Here is a 14,364-nt window from a genome sequence, read left to right on the forward strand (position 1 = left end):
TGACCTGGGGGGAGACCATCAAACCGCTTCATGGGAACTTACAACGAGTGGCGTCTGACGCGTCGGCTAAGTACATCCGACTTTTGAAATTGCTGAGGTGATGCTTCGAGTCTGTCGTCCCATCGTACAGGTCCATGTTGGGGCTTTTAAAATTTCTGGAAACTTTTGCCCTCATGATATCCTCAATGAATGGGTCTTCTTCTCCCAATGGGGTGTCCTCTCGATCTCTGCGGGAATCCTTATTTCGGAGGTTGGATTCCAGCCTTGAGAGCTTTTCTTCAAGTTCTCTTTGTCGCTCAATCTTTCTCCTTAGCCTTCGCTCCGCTTCACGCTATCGTTCCAGCTCCTGTTCTAGTTGCTCGAGTCGACCTTGGTGACCATGTAATAATCCCATTAGGTCAGCAGAATGAGGTTGTCCATCTTTTCCGAGTTGATGAACTTCAGAGGATATTCTTTTCAATCCCTGGGTAATCGAGGGACCTTCGCCGTGCTGTCCTTCCGCTCCTTGTAGGGATATTATCGCTCTGTCATTGTTGACCGCATCTTGATATTCTTATTCAGACTCAGATGTGGTGTGTCCGTTTTCATACTGGTCATCTGCCATCATGCGTTGATCTTCCAGGTCCCCGGCAATGGCACCAATGTTTCGGAGTTTACTTAGAACCGGATGATTGGGCTTGAATGGAATGCCCAAACGTTGAAGAAAGGTGGCCTCTGACTTGTTCCTGCCTGGGAGCCACCGTCCGAGTTGTGTGTTTGAAGAATGGGGGGTGGTACCTGCGAAGACACTCTGATGCCTAAGTCAGCAAGGAGTTAAGCAGATTTAAGTATATAGGAACTTAAGTTTACCTGGGTGTGTCAGTGTATTTATCAAGGTTCAGAAAACCGGACCGGTTATTAAACTGCTCTAGTTACTGGTTCACTGGTTCACTGGTCTAACCGGTCTAACAAGTGGTTCAACCGGAAAAACCGTTTTAGAATAGAATAATAAAAAAATTATAAATACACATCCTAAAATATAATTATAGTCTAATATAAATCTTAAAATATCTTCGAAATTTAAAACACTACATAAAATATCATCAACCAAATACATATGATCTTATCAAAATCAAAACTCAAAAGTTAAATAGTAATAAAAGCATATCTAAATATTAAATCCCAACATCATGGTTTATCAATCATCAAAACCTTAAAAATCAGCTAGTGTTGACCGTGAAGTACGCAGACACCAGAAACAACCATCATTCAGGTTCAACAAGTCACAAACTTGTAGACGGTCAAAGATTGCATGACCTCCAGCTCCAGCAATTTATAAACTCAAAAATTGATGGTAAAGGAGTCAGGGCAGGCTGCTGCCCACATCTTTCTAAAACCACCAGTGCCCATAGCCCCATACCCTAGTTCTAGTTGTGGCTCATTTTAGCATGACACCACGGCAAGCATCTCGAACTCGAAGCCTTGAACAACGAAGCTAGAAGACGACGCAACGACGACGTGCCGAGCTAGGGATTTGGTTTGGAACAGGAGGGAGGAGGAGGCCGCGGAGGCGCCTACAACGACGAGCGGCGGCGTCGAATCCGTTGAAGAGGCTAGGTTTTTGGTTTGGGTTTTGAATTCTTGAAGAAGCTAGGGTTGGTGAGTGGTGAGGGACTGAGGGCATTTGATTCGCGAAGGCGTTTGGGGGAGGGGGTAAGTGACACGGCGTGGGTTTGTTTTTTTAAGAACCGGCCGGTTTCCGGTCCGGCCCAACCGACCGGTTTTCTGCTGGTTTTCCGGTTTTCCAACGGTTTTGAAATTGGCGGTTTTAGGAGGAGGACCGGACCGTTTCTCTCACCAGTTCCCGGTTTAACCAGTTCAACCGGCCGGTCCGGTCCGATTTTCAGAACATTGGTATTTATAGGAAAGGAACCAATAACTACTGCTGAAGTAGTTCCACTTCTGATGGTGGATAATCGTCCCTCTGATAGCAAGAAGTATTACGACTACTTTACATACTAAATATTAAAATAGGAGCCTGTGACTCAACACTGTATCGCTGATTCCTTTGAAAACTGGAAATAAATACTTTATCTTAAGAAAAATACAAGCAGGCATAGATTCATATACAAGACTCCTTACATAATATCTCATAATATAATATACATATAAAATATACAACTCCCATCTCTCTTACAAACTTGTAATAACAAAGACGAGGGAAGAAAATAATCTATTAATTAACACAATAACATATAAACCAAATGCAATATAACTCTTCTTAACGCTTCTTTATCCGGTTCCTGAAAAGGTAAAGCTGTAAGGGGGTGAGAACCTAACCACACGGTCTCACAATGGAGTTTCAAAGTTGTCATAAGAAGATATTCAATAAGAAAACTATTTTCAAGCTCAGTGATTATCAATGCCTTATGAATCTTTTAAAAACCAATAGGAAATCGTTCAAAACCTTTTCAAAGAAACAATGTTTAAACTTTTAAAAATCCGAAACCTTTCATTTCTTATAAGAAAATCTCAATCAGAAACCAACCACGCACTCAAACAACACAATCATTAATTCAGCATCAAAGTTCATTCTCAAATGTAGTACACCAGGACAAACACAGGCAAGACAGACAAGAAAAGCACAAGTAGGTAGCAGTTACAGTAAATAGTTCAAGTAGCAGTTAAGGACAGTTTAGCAATTAGGCAAACCAAAACAAGTTCAAACCCAAGCAAAGCATACGAATGCATATGATGCATGCCTGTCCTATGGCTGATGAGGCTCATCTGTTGGTTATCCAGCCAACCCGACAAGTCTGAATTGTCCTTAGACTGTCCCCCGACGTGCATCCCCAAGAGTCTATGCATAGCTTTTTCTCAAATAATCAATATTGCTCAATGGGGGTAACATTCCCGGGAATTTATATAGTGCCTGGTCACACTTACGTCGTAGGGTCAACAGAGTATCGAGTTTTTAACCTGGTACACGTGGTGGCAAGCCACGACACTTAATCCAGGGAACCTCGTATCTCAGATATTTCAAATTCATAAGCCATATGAATAATTCAAAGATCATATCTCATCATTCTCAATATCATAATCATTCATCAATCCAAATCTCATTTCCAAATTCATTCAAAAACCATATTTCAAAGAAAATCCTCATCAATCCTCATCATCCTTCGTTCCATCCCATTCATTAACAATCCCAATTTCAAACATAATTATTTCTTTGATAAATAAATCAATCTTAAAACATATAATATTTAAAAACAAATCTTTTTAATTAACTACTTCAAATAAAACTTCCAATTTTATAAAATTTCGTCAGCATTTCCTTTAAAACGCGGACACTGCCACCCTTTATGAGTCCCATCCAAACATTTCTCAAACCATTTCTCAACCATTTCCAAATCTCAATCACTTTCCAAAATTCAACCAATTCCAGCATCAAATTATTTTCAAATCAGACCAATTCCAATAATAAAACTATTTTTAAAGTCAAACCAGCTCAAGTATTAAATTATTTATAAAACCAGACCGACTCAAAATTAAACCGCTTTAACTTCAAACCAAGAAAAACCACTTTTCCTAATAATCAAGTAAATAACTTTTCAAATCTATTTCTTATCAACAACCGTACTTCACTCAAGCAATCAAGCACCCAATAATCCAATCCAACAAACCATCACATCCACAAGACAAATATAATCACAGAAATATATCTTTTTGTATCAATATCTATTTATCACAACTCTGTAATGTAAAATAGATTTTAAGAAAAACCCCTACCTCAATTATTCGCAATCCGCATAATTAAACGCGTTGAATCCCTTTTTCCCCCGGCTCATCACAGCGGCAGCCACAACCGTGGCTCCAAACCACTTTTGCAACAACCATAGTTACTCTAATTGCAACAAGAAATAACCGAAACTCAATCAAATAGCAAATAGCATTGCAAAATCCTCAATAAACTATAACGAATTGCTAACAGCGAGAGTTCCAAAACAAGAAAAACTCACCGAATCAAGAGAAAAATAAAAGTTGGAGCTGTTACAAATCCAATGGCCAACACCGGCAAGAACGGGACCTGACAGAAATAATGGAAAGTGAAGGTGATGCAGAATAGCTATGGTGGTTAATCCAATTAGCAACGAGAGCGGCGTCAGTAATTCTAGCAACAGTGACCATGGTTACAGCAAAATAGAGAATTTAAACTCAATGGAATCGAAAATACAAATGAATTCAATGGAACTGGAAACAAAGACCGCTTATGATAAAAGAATGAAACAGCAGCAATAGGAGAGGCAGCCCCCTTCTCTCCAGTCCGTGATTCCGGCGACCAGAGGCACGGCGGTTATTCCACAGTGACAATCAATGGCGGCGGCTGAAGCTTCTTTGACGGTGACTAAAACCAACACGCAGAGACAATAAGGTTTTTGGAATCTTAAATGAAGGTAAACCAAACTCAAAAACCCTTACCAATGGTGAATCTCAGTGGCGGCAGTGAAGCTTCTCGACGGCAGAGGCGCGACTGTAGCTGGGTACGGGCCTCCCCTTTCTCTCCTCTGCTCCCGAGCTCTCTCTCTCTCTCTCTCTCTCTCTCTCTCTCTCTCTCTCTCTCTCTTCACATCTCAACGTTCAAGCTATTGTCATCACTCCTCAACTACTACTTCTAAACTCTCTCTCTCTCTCGTCACCTTCCTCTGTTTCGATTTGGAAGTTGGAACCGTTCAGCATTTTTGTCTCCATTCACTTCTCCGTCGTCCGTAACGGTCATTTTACTCGGGGCGGGACACCGGAGCATCGCTTGATGACGTAGTTTTCCGAAGGCCAAGGTAACAGCGCGAACGGTGGCAACGGGACTGGAAGCTCCTGCGACGCAACGACGGCGAGCCCAGTCATGGCGTCATCCCTTCCTTTTCTCCCCGTCACTCCCCTTTTCCTCCTCTTGTGCATGACGACGACACGGCTGCGACGGCAAGGACGACACTGAGCGCGGCGCGGTAGCGAGCGGGACACGGTCCTGAGCAGCGCGGCAGTAGTGCGGCGGCGGCTCCTCTCCGACGCTCTCTTCCTCCATGATTCTCCCCTTCCCCATTTCCTTTTTTCTTGCCTTCGTTTCTTTCTGTCTTTCTCTTTTTTTTTTGAAGGGATGGAACTGAGTTTGGGTTAGGGAGTGGGGGTGGTTAGGTTAGATGAGTGGCGGTGGTTAGGTTAGATTAGGAGGGGTTATAGTTTAATTTGATTAAAATTAGGGTTTTATTTAGGAATTTAGAGTTAAGATAAAATTCATATAAGTAATATAACAATTCTATAAAATTAAGAGGAATAGGATAATTGAAAACCTGTTTTAATCCAACACTAATATTTATTAAAAATACTATTTAATTATCAATTTACAAATTATTAAATTATTAATAATTCTAATTTGATAACTATAGATAATATAATTAATTTTCTTTATTCATAAAAATTAAAGTATTAAAGTATTAATTTCTAAAATCACAATGATTTAAATCAAATCATGTAAATTCTTATTATTTTACGATTCTTAAATTATATAATTTAAATATAAAAATTACCCAATAATTGTCAAATTAGGTAAAATTACTAATTTAATTATCAAAACTTGATTTAGTTAGCTTTAATAAAATAATTTTTGAAATTAAAATCTATAATGAATAAATAAATTGAAATTAATTCACAATAAGGTTTTTCCGAAAATTCTGAGTCTTACACCCTACCTACCTTATAAAAATTTTCGTCCTCGAAAATTAGCATATTACAGAAAACGTTACATGGTTTAACACTTTGTGTAAAAAGCAAAGAACTTTAGCATTCATATTTATATAGTTTCAAATACTTTGATTACCACATAGCATAAAGATATAAGGGTAGGAGTGTAATTACAAGACAGAAATTACAAGGCAAGCTTGATGCAAATGACGACATGGTTTATACATGTAGTGGTAAGACAAGGTGGGGATAGGTCATAAAATAGGCTGAGGTCAAAATGACGTGCTTAACATTCGCACACTGATCTCGCACCAACTCAGATATTCAACTATTCAGATTTCAACATATATAACTTATCTCTACCATTCTCAATCGTACTTCATCGATCAATTCATCAGAGGGTTCTCAACCTCATCAAATACTTTTCAAATCTTAGTAGTCACAAACTTAACATCAATAGAACTCTTTCTCATGAAACAAGATTCCACAACTCTTTGCTACGTCGTATGTTTACAAATTTTACCTTTTGTGTTCATCAAACGTGCTCTAAAGGACTAATGTGTCATTTACTAAACCTAACGGTTGCACAAGATATCAAAACTAACCTCGAATATACTCAGAAGGATAGTAGACCATAGAAAAGAAAGAACAGAGACAAGGACCGTGTTCGCAAAAATTTGAAAGAATTATGAAAATCACAAGTAGACAAGGATGAACAAGCAATAAAGAGTGCTGGAAAGAGAATCAACTGATAACTTTAAGGATAACTCTTGAATCGAAGGAATTTGATAAGACCAATAAGATGAAAAACAATACAGTATGTTGAAACGAGTTCAAGCAGAGTCTAGTGAATATGAGGTTTATAAAAGAAGAATATCCAAAACTAAAGGCAAAGCTCTCAGAACTCGAATTTGATTTAAAAATATTATCGAATATATTGTTCTTGAAGAATGGAAATCTTAAGGGAAGATCATTTCACGTTTTACAAGAAAAGATAAGTAACAAACATCTTTCAACAGAATAATAAAAGCATGAATGTAACATGATTTCAATATAAATTCAAGTCAAAACAAACTACATAAAATTTGAAAAAGGAAAGATTAATTTGGCTAAAAGAAAAATTCTATTTTTCTCGTTCTTATGTTAAGCATGCATGAAAATTACGATCTTGTTGGAAAGAAACTTGAAATAAAAGTTTGCTTATAAGAGGAAAAAAATGCATTACAATAAAATAGATTTAAATCACATACAAAAGTTTTCAAAGTAAGGGAGTGTAAGCTAAGTTAAAAGCGATTCTATTAAAACTTCAAGAGATGGTTGTGTCGTTCCAAAACAAATTCAAGTTACAGCAAAGAGAGGCACTGCCCAAGTAAAGGAATGTAGAGTCAAAAACAACCTTGCATAAAAATAAATCAAACCTTATTTAAAAAGATTTAAAACAATCCAAGAATATACTAGTAATCACACCTTATAAGGATTCAATAATATTAAGATGCATTAAGTACGTTCAAAGAGACACAAATCGCAGGAAGAGAAGAATAAGTAACAAGGATAAGATTTACATAAATTCGGAAGGAGGTGTAGGATTACAACTAAGCAACAATGTATAGACATGAGAAAACATTTCAGAAAGTGTCATTTCGCATCTTAACAGGAAATATTAAATCTAGGAACTCCAAAGAAAACAAGAAAAGGGTAGTGATAAATTGGATCAAAACAAACTGAAACCAAATTAGAGAAGCGCAAAGTTCACAAAAATATGAAGGAACGGTTCTAGTCACCAACAAACTAGGATGGTTAAAAGTCGTGAAGTATGTCAGAAGAAAGAATTGAGATACAAGTAGGAAAGAATTTTGATTTCAAAGAACTTCAATAGAAATCCTAAAAGAGAACAGGGCGATTATTTACAAAATTCAAGAGAATTGGTAAAAACATAAATATTACGTCATATTAAAATAATTTCAAGTCGAACTAGATTATGCAAGATTTGTGAAATGAAAATTAGTTAAGCTAAGGATAAAATATTTTCTCGAAAACCTTAAACGACATTTTACATAATAAATTAAGGATTTGCATGAAAATTAATGCGAGGTTGGTAGGAATTCAAGTTGTAATCCTAGGAAAGAATTTGAATTTAAGAACTTCGAAAGGAACAATCAAAAGGAAGACCGGTGCACTCTTTTGAATCGAATCTAAGCTGGGTTAAAAAGAATACTAAAAATCAATGGTAGCATCCACAAGGAATGGATAAACTAAAAAAGAAATGAATTCACTTTTTCAAAAGAAATATAAAATGTATTGCATAAAAACAACTCAAATTAAAACTAGATAAGCAAAATTTATAAAATAGAACTTAATCAAGCTATGAGCAAAAATATCTACTTAATATACTAAAACTGGGTTTTTCCCCAACTAATGAAGGTGAGGTGTCGATCTCTCGTGATTCTGTTTTCCCTCCAAAATGAACTTTCCTATTCTCTATTCTAAATTATTTTATAAAAAATATCTTTATTAGAATTATATTATTATTAATATTTAATGAATAATACATAATTATACTAATTTAGAAACATATCTTTATTATAATTATATCAAATCAATATTTATTTATTATGATAAATATCAAATTCTATTCCGAATATAAAAATATAAAATTTTATTCCTTCTATTTTTATTTTACCACTATAAAAGATCATATGCTAGAAGAAAATATCATTCATTTATCAATTACTCTTTCATTAGGTAGCTTTTACAACAATTCCTTTTCTTCCTATGAGACGTCATCACAAGAAGTCAACTATCGTGGACACAAACCACCACACACTCTTCAACTCCCGTGCTCATCATTCAGAGCAATGTATGATATGTTATCCATGAAGCATTTATAGACCATAGTGTTATCATGTATGCATAAATAAAAAAATTCTGTAATTAAGCTTAAGTCATTTACCTGTTTGTGTGGTATATTATATTGTGAAATTACTTTCAATTTGTGTTGTGCAATGATATTATGGTTTAATTTAAACTTTTGTTTTAGAACTGTGTTATGATTTTATCTCATCATTTTCTCTTAGATATCAAGTTGATGTATTTTTATTTATTATTATTGAAATGGATGTGATATAAAATTTGTAAAAAAAAATAAAACTCTCACACTTAATTTATTTTATTGTAGTCTTTTATTTCTTCTATTTCTTTTTATTTTTTCTTATTCATTTTTTTTAAATATCATACAATTTATTATAATTTATATCAATTATTTCGAAATAGAAATTATTTTCACATGTCTATAAAAAAATAGATGAAGTATTGCAGATAAACAGATTTAAACAATATAAAGAAATTCTTTAATCCATGTAGAAAAGTATATGCTAAATTAAGAGTGATCTCATCAAAAATTCGAAGGGTGGTTGTGTAACAGAATGAAGTAGGAAAAGAGTCAATTCAAAACTTTTTCAATCTAACACAAGAACCCTAGAAATAGACTGTAAGGGATGATGCATCTCACCAACACAAGCTCAGTTTACGTCAAGGAGATACACAGATCACGAAAAAGAAATCAAGATTAAAAAATGTTTCGAGGGTTACCTGAAACTGTAGGTCGATCTCGGACGAGATCTTCTGTTCTGGTCGGAGATGACGTGTCCGGCTGGTGGGTGGCGGCCGGAGTTGTCGCGTCCGACTTGTTGGACTGGCTATGCTGCTGATCCTTTGTCACCGGAGGGTGGTGGTACCTGTAAGGGACTCCGATGCTTAAGTTAGCAAGGGTATTAAGCAGGTTTTTAGTAGAATCAGAGTATGAGTTATACCTGGGTGCTCCAGTGTATTTATAATGGTGTGGAGTGACCTTTTTAGATAAGATAAGTTAGTTATCTTTATCTTATCTTATCTTATCTTTGAGTGAGGTCATTTTATCTTCAAGGGAACTGCCCTTATCTCTATAGACTTGTGCTGCCTTTGGATTTGGGTCGTGTTCCTCTATCTGGGCCCTTATCGGGCTTTCCTGGCAATTTGGCCGAGCTCTTTGAGAAGAGGTCAGATAGTCTGACCTGAAAAGGTCGGTCGCCTTGTCGCCAAACATCCCAGATCGGACAGCTCGACCCAGGGTATGAACAGTGCCCCTGCTCGAGCTCGGTCTTTTTTGGAGGTCGAGTCTTAGTTTTGGGACTTCAATCCTTCCCTGGTGAAGCCGAACTCGAGCATTTTGTCGACTTCTTCTTTGTAGAGTCTTCTTTTTTTTTTTTTGAATACGGAACATTTTCCTTTTTGTTTCTTCTAAAAGCGCGCACTTTTGCATTAGCGCTCTTAGCCTTGAGAATGTGTGAGAGTTTAATACCCTCATTAATTGACTTTTAATGCCCCGTTTCTCTAACCTCTTTATTTTGAATTTTACACTCAGGAAAACGGTTTCTTCTCCGCTTCTTTACCGTAACTTCCCTTTTCTTTCTCACTTTCTTATTTTCGCCTAAAATTTGCATTTTGCGTTTTCTCCCTGCGACGTTTCTTTGCTCGAGAGGTGATTCCAATCCTATTCACTCCGGCTTTCGACTTTCTTCAGAGCTTTCTCAGGTTGGTTCCTCCTTCTGCCTCTTTACTTTGTTCGTTGCTTGTGTTATTTCTTTTTCTGGTTTGACTTTGGAAATTTTGAGCTTTTTGTATCGTCATGCATCCGCTTGTTATTGCCGTGGGGGTATTTCTTGATTTTGGAATGGTCCCTCTGTATTTTTTTTAGGGTTCGTGCATTTTAGTGTTCTTCTGCATGTTGTTTTTTGAGGCTGATGAGCCTGTTTGCTTTCTCAAAAGATTGCTCCTTTGATGACTTTTGCCATATTGGTAGTTTTCTTTGCTGATGAACTTTGTAGAAGATAACGTTTTTCGGGTGGCTTGTTTTGATTTTCTTCGTGTCGTTGCTTGTTTGGGGGAGAATTTTATTTGCAAGAAAAAAGGTTGCATCTTTGATGATTTCTTCTTGATACATTTTGTCGCTTGGTGGTTCCGTTTGTTAACAAATTGAGACTATGAGTTTGGAAGGTAGTTATTTTGATGACTTTACTTGATTTGTGGCTCGTGGCTTTCTTCTCAGAGTGTTGCTTTAGTTGAAAGGAGAGGTATTATCTTTCTGTTAGGACATGTAGGGATGTAGGCTTGTAGATTTTTCCTGAGTCTCTGTTCCATGATTGCCTCCAAAGGATGCCCTGGATCTTTGGTGTGGGTCCTGGGGTGTCTTTTTTGCTGTTTGTGTTGCTCTGGATCATGTTGTTCGGGTTGTTTTGATATCGCCCGAGATATTTTTTTTAGTTTGTAATCTATTTTCCTTTCTTGTTTGTAAGACTAGTTGGCCATGTCCTCTCACAAAAATATTGTCGAGGCGTCTTCTAAGGTTCCTGAGGGGATGTCCGATTGGTTGGACTCCCTTGTGTTGATGTGTGTTTCTTTAGCCAATTCTGAATTTTGCATAGAGCTTAGAAAACATCACCAAATTTGCAGCAATGGGGATCAGGAGAACAATTATGAGTTAGTGGCACCTGATTCTGATGATAGGGTTTGCTTCCCTGTTTTGACTCAGGGAGAGCGTCCCTTTTTCTATGCATATGACTTCTTTTTTAGTCAAATGAACATCACCCTTCCCTTTACTTCCTTTGAAATTGACCTATTATGGTCCTGTAACGTAGCCCCCTCTCAACTTCATCCGAATTCTTGGGGTTTCATCAAAATTTTTCAACTGGTTTGTCAAGAATTTGCTGTTACACTTTCTCAAACTCTCTTTTTGTATCTTTTTTTGTTGACTAAGCATGGGACTACCAAGAAGAAGGCTTCTTGGATTTCTTTTAGATCTGCCCAGGGGCATAAGATTTTTTCTATGTACGATGAGTCTTTCCAGGATTTTAAGAATTACTTCTTTAAGGTCTGGGCTGTTGAAGGAGCTCGGCCTTTCTTTCTGGACGAGAATAACAAACCCCGCTTTCCTTTAGAATGGCAGAAGAATGTAGTGGTATCTCGGTATACTTGGGAGATGTTGGACGAGGTCGAACAGGCCTTTGTGAATGTCTTTGAGGATATTTGGGGGGAACCTCCCCATCTTGATACCAAGAAGTTCTTGGGGGATTTCTCCCTTATCCGAACTGAGCTTGGTATATCTTGTGTATCTTTATTTTTACTTTGCTTTCTTTTTTTCCAGTCTGTAACCTGCTCCTGTGGTTGATTTTTGTTTTTCAGAGATGTCAAAAAACAATGACTCTATGAAGGCCTTTAAAAAGGCAAGGAAAGCTACGGCGGCCCAGAATATTTCGGCCAAGGTGACCGGGGAAGGATCTTCCCGAGTTCCTGTCAAATAGCTTGTGCCGAGTTCTCCTGGCCTGAGGAGGGTGATCCCTACCCCTCGGGTCCATGTGCTTGACCCTCCTCAGTCTTCTGCTACCGCTTCTTTTCCTCCGCCCGTTCCTCCTTCCAAAAGACCTCGGACTGTTGAACCCTTCAATCTGGATGCGCCTGATTTTGACCAACAGATCGGTCCTTATGGTGCCCTCTCTATGGATGATGTTTCTCTCCTTCATCATTTAGATTTTATAACTAGGAGTAGCATCAAGATGGCACATATGGGGGCTGCCCTGTACCGAACTGCCCAAGATCTTCCCCTTCATGCTACCAAAGCCTTTATGGAGGAGGCTAAGCGGGAGTTCGACCGGATGAAGGGTTTGAAGAAGGAGCTCGAAGTGAAAGTGACCAAGTTGGAGAAGGAGTTGGAGGGCGAAAAGGCTAGTTCTATTGCCTTGGCGGCTTCTGTGAGGTTGGCTAAAGACACGACATTGAAGCACAAGGAGAGCTATGTCACGACCTACAGGGAAGTGATGCATCTCAGGGAGGAGTTGGACAAGGAGAGCTATGTCATGACCTACAGGGAAGTGATGCATCTCAGGGAGGAGTTGAAGTCTGCCCGGGCTGATTATGCCGAGCTCCACCTTGTAGGCAGCGTAAATGCTGCTTATGAGAACCTGAAGAAGCAGGTTCGGGTTCTTGTACCCGAGTTTGACCTTACTCTCTTCAGCCTGGACAACGTTGTAAAGGACGACAAGATTGTCCCCGACGACCCTGATGATGATGATGTTGAACCTCCTTCTGTGCCTGCCGCCAAAACCTCTGTTGTGCCGACTTCTTCAGCTCCTTCAATTGAGGTTGGTAATCCCGAGTCAGAACCTAATTGTCAAATCTTGAATCGGGATGATGGGACTGTGGATGCGGTGCCTCTTTAGACTCGCCCTCCTTCACCCCGTGTTGATGCTGCTGAGAAGCCTTCGGATCTTCAATGATTATGTGGATGTTTGTGTAGATAGCCCGGCTTGTGGGCTTTTAAACATTCTATTTTGTATATGGTGGTTCTGACTTTTGCTACTTTTGGTTGCTTGTTTAGCAACTTTACTTTAAAAACAAAAGTAGTTTTCGAGCTCTTGGGGTCGATTTTGGCAGCCTCTTGAGTTTATTATTATATCTTGTGCTTTTTTATGGCATGTTTGTCTGCATTTGCTTGATACCTTTTCAGGTTTTTTAGTAGTGTTGGAGCCTTATTGTCTGACCTCTTTGGATTGCCCTGGTATTTCAAACTTGTGGCTTGATTCCTTTGAGGTTGTGTATGTTTTGGGTCCAACTTGCATGTCGACTTCCTCACTTTGACCTGAAGTTAGTAATCCGTTTTGTGTGGATCTTTGTTAGGTCTCTGTTAGGAATTACTTTTTATATCGTTAAGTTTTTTGGGTCGACTTCTTTGCATTGGTCCCTTCGAAGTTATTTCTAGAAATCCTCTTTCTTGGACCTTTGTTAGGTCTCTTTTAGGGATTACTTTTTATTAACCGTTTGTGGGAGGCCGACTTCATCATGTCGGTCTCTTCTAAGTTATTTCTAGTAATCCTCTTTTTGGACCTTTGTCAGGTCTCTTTTAGGGATTACTTTTTATAACTTGTCTGTGGGAGGCCGACTTCATCATGCCGGTCTCTTCTAAGTTATTTCTAGTAATCCTCTTTTTGGACCTTTGTCAGGTCTCTTTTAGGGATTACTTTTTATAACTTGTTTGTGGGAGGCCAACTTCATCATGTCGGTCTCTTCTAAGTTATTTCTAGTAATCCTCTTTTATAGGGCTGGCCAGGCCTCTTTCCAGGGATTGAATTTTTATAACTTTGGTTATTGTGGTCGACTGGTCCGACTTCTTTATGTCGGCCTGTCTTTTTAAGTTATTTTTAGCAACCCATTTTATGAAGACCTCGTCAGGTCCTTTCTATAGATCACTTTCAATAACTTCTTGTATTATTCTGTTTTGTCGCTTTTTCATCTTTGCCGATTTTGTCGAAGTAATATTTGATCCTTGTTTGGTTGACCTCTTGGTGAATTTGGTTTTCACCTTCTTTGGTATTTATTGTGGTCGGATAGTGAATTTGATCTTCACTTCCTACCGATCCTGTAGCTTTATAATCGGGCGATGAATTTTTTAGCGTTTCAAACTAATGCGTCTTGAAGATTTATAGAAAAATCTAAATAACTTTATTCAAAGGAAAATGCAGATATATACATGTGGGAGTTTTATCCCTCTAAGTCGGGCAATCTGTAGATATTGGCTTGGCACCTCGTTAAAAAATCTTTTCAGGAAAAAGAGTGCAC

Source organism: Arachis ipaensis, chromosome B05 (assembly GCF_000816755.2).
Source record: "Arachis ipaensis cultivar K30076 chromosome B05, Araip1.1, whole genome shotgun sequence".
Lineage (NCBI taxonomy): Eukaryota > Viridiplantae > Streptophyta > Magnoliopsida > Fabales > Fabaceae > Arachis > Arachis ipaensis.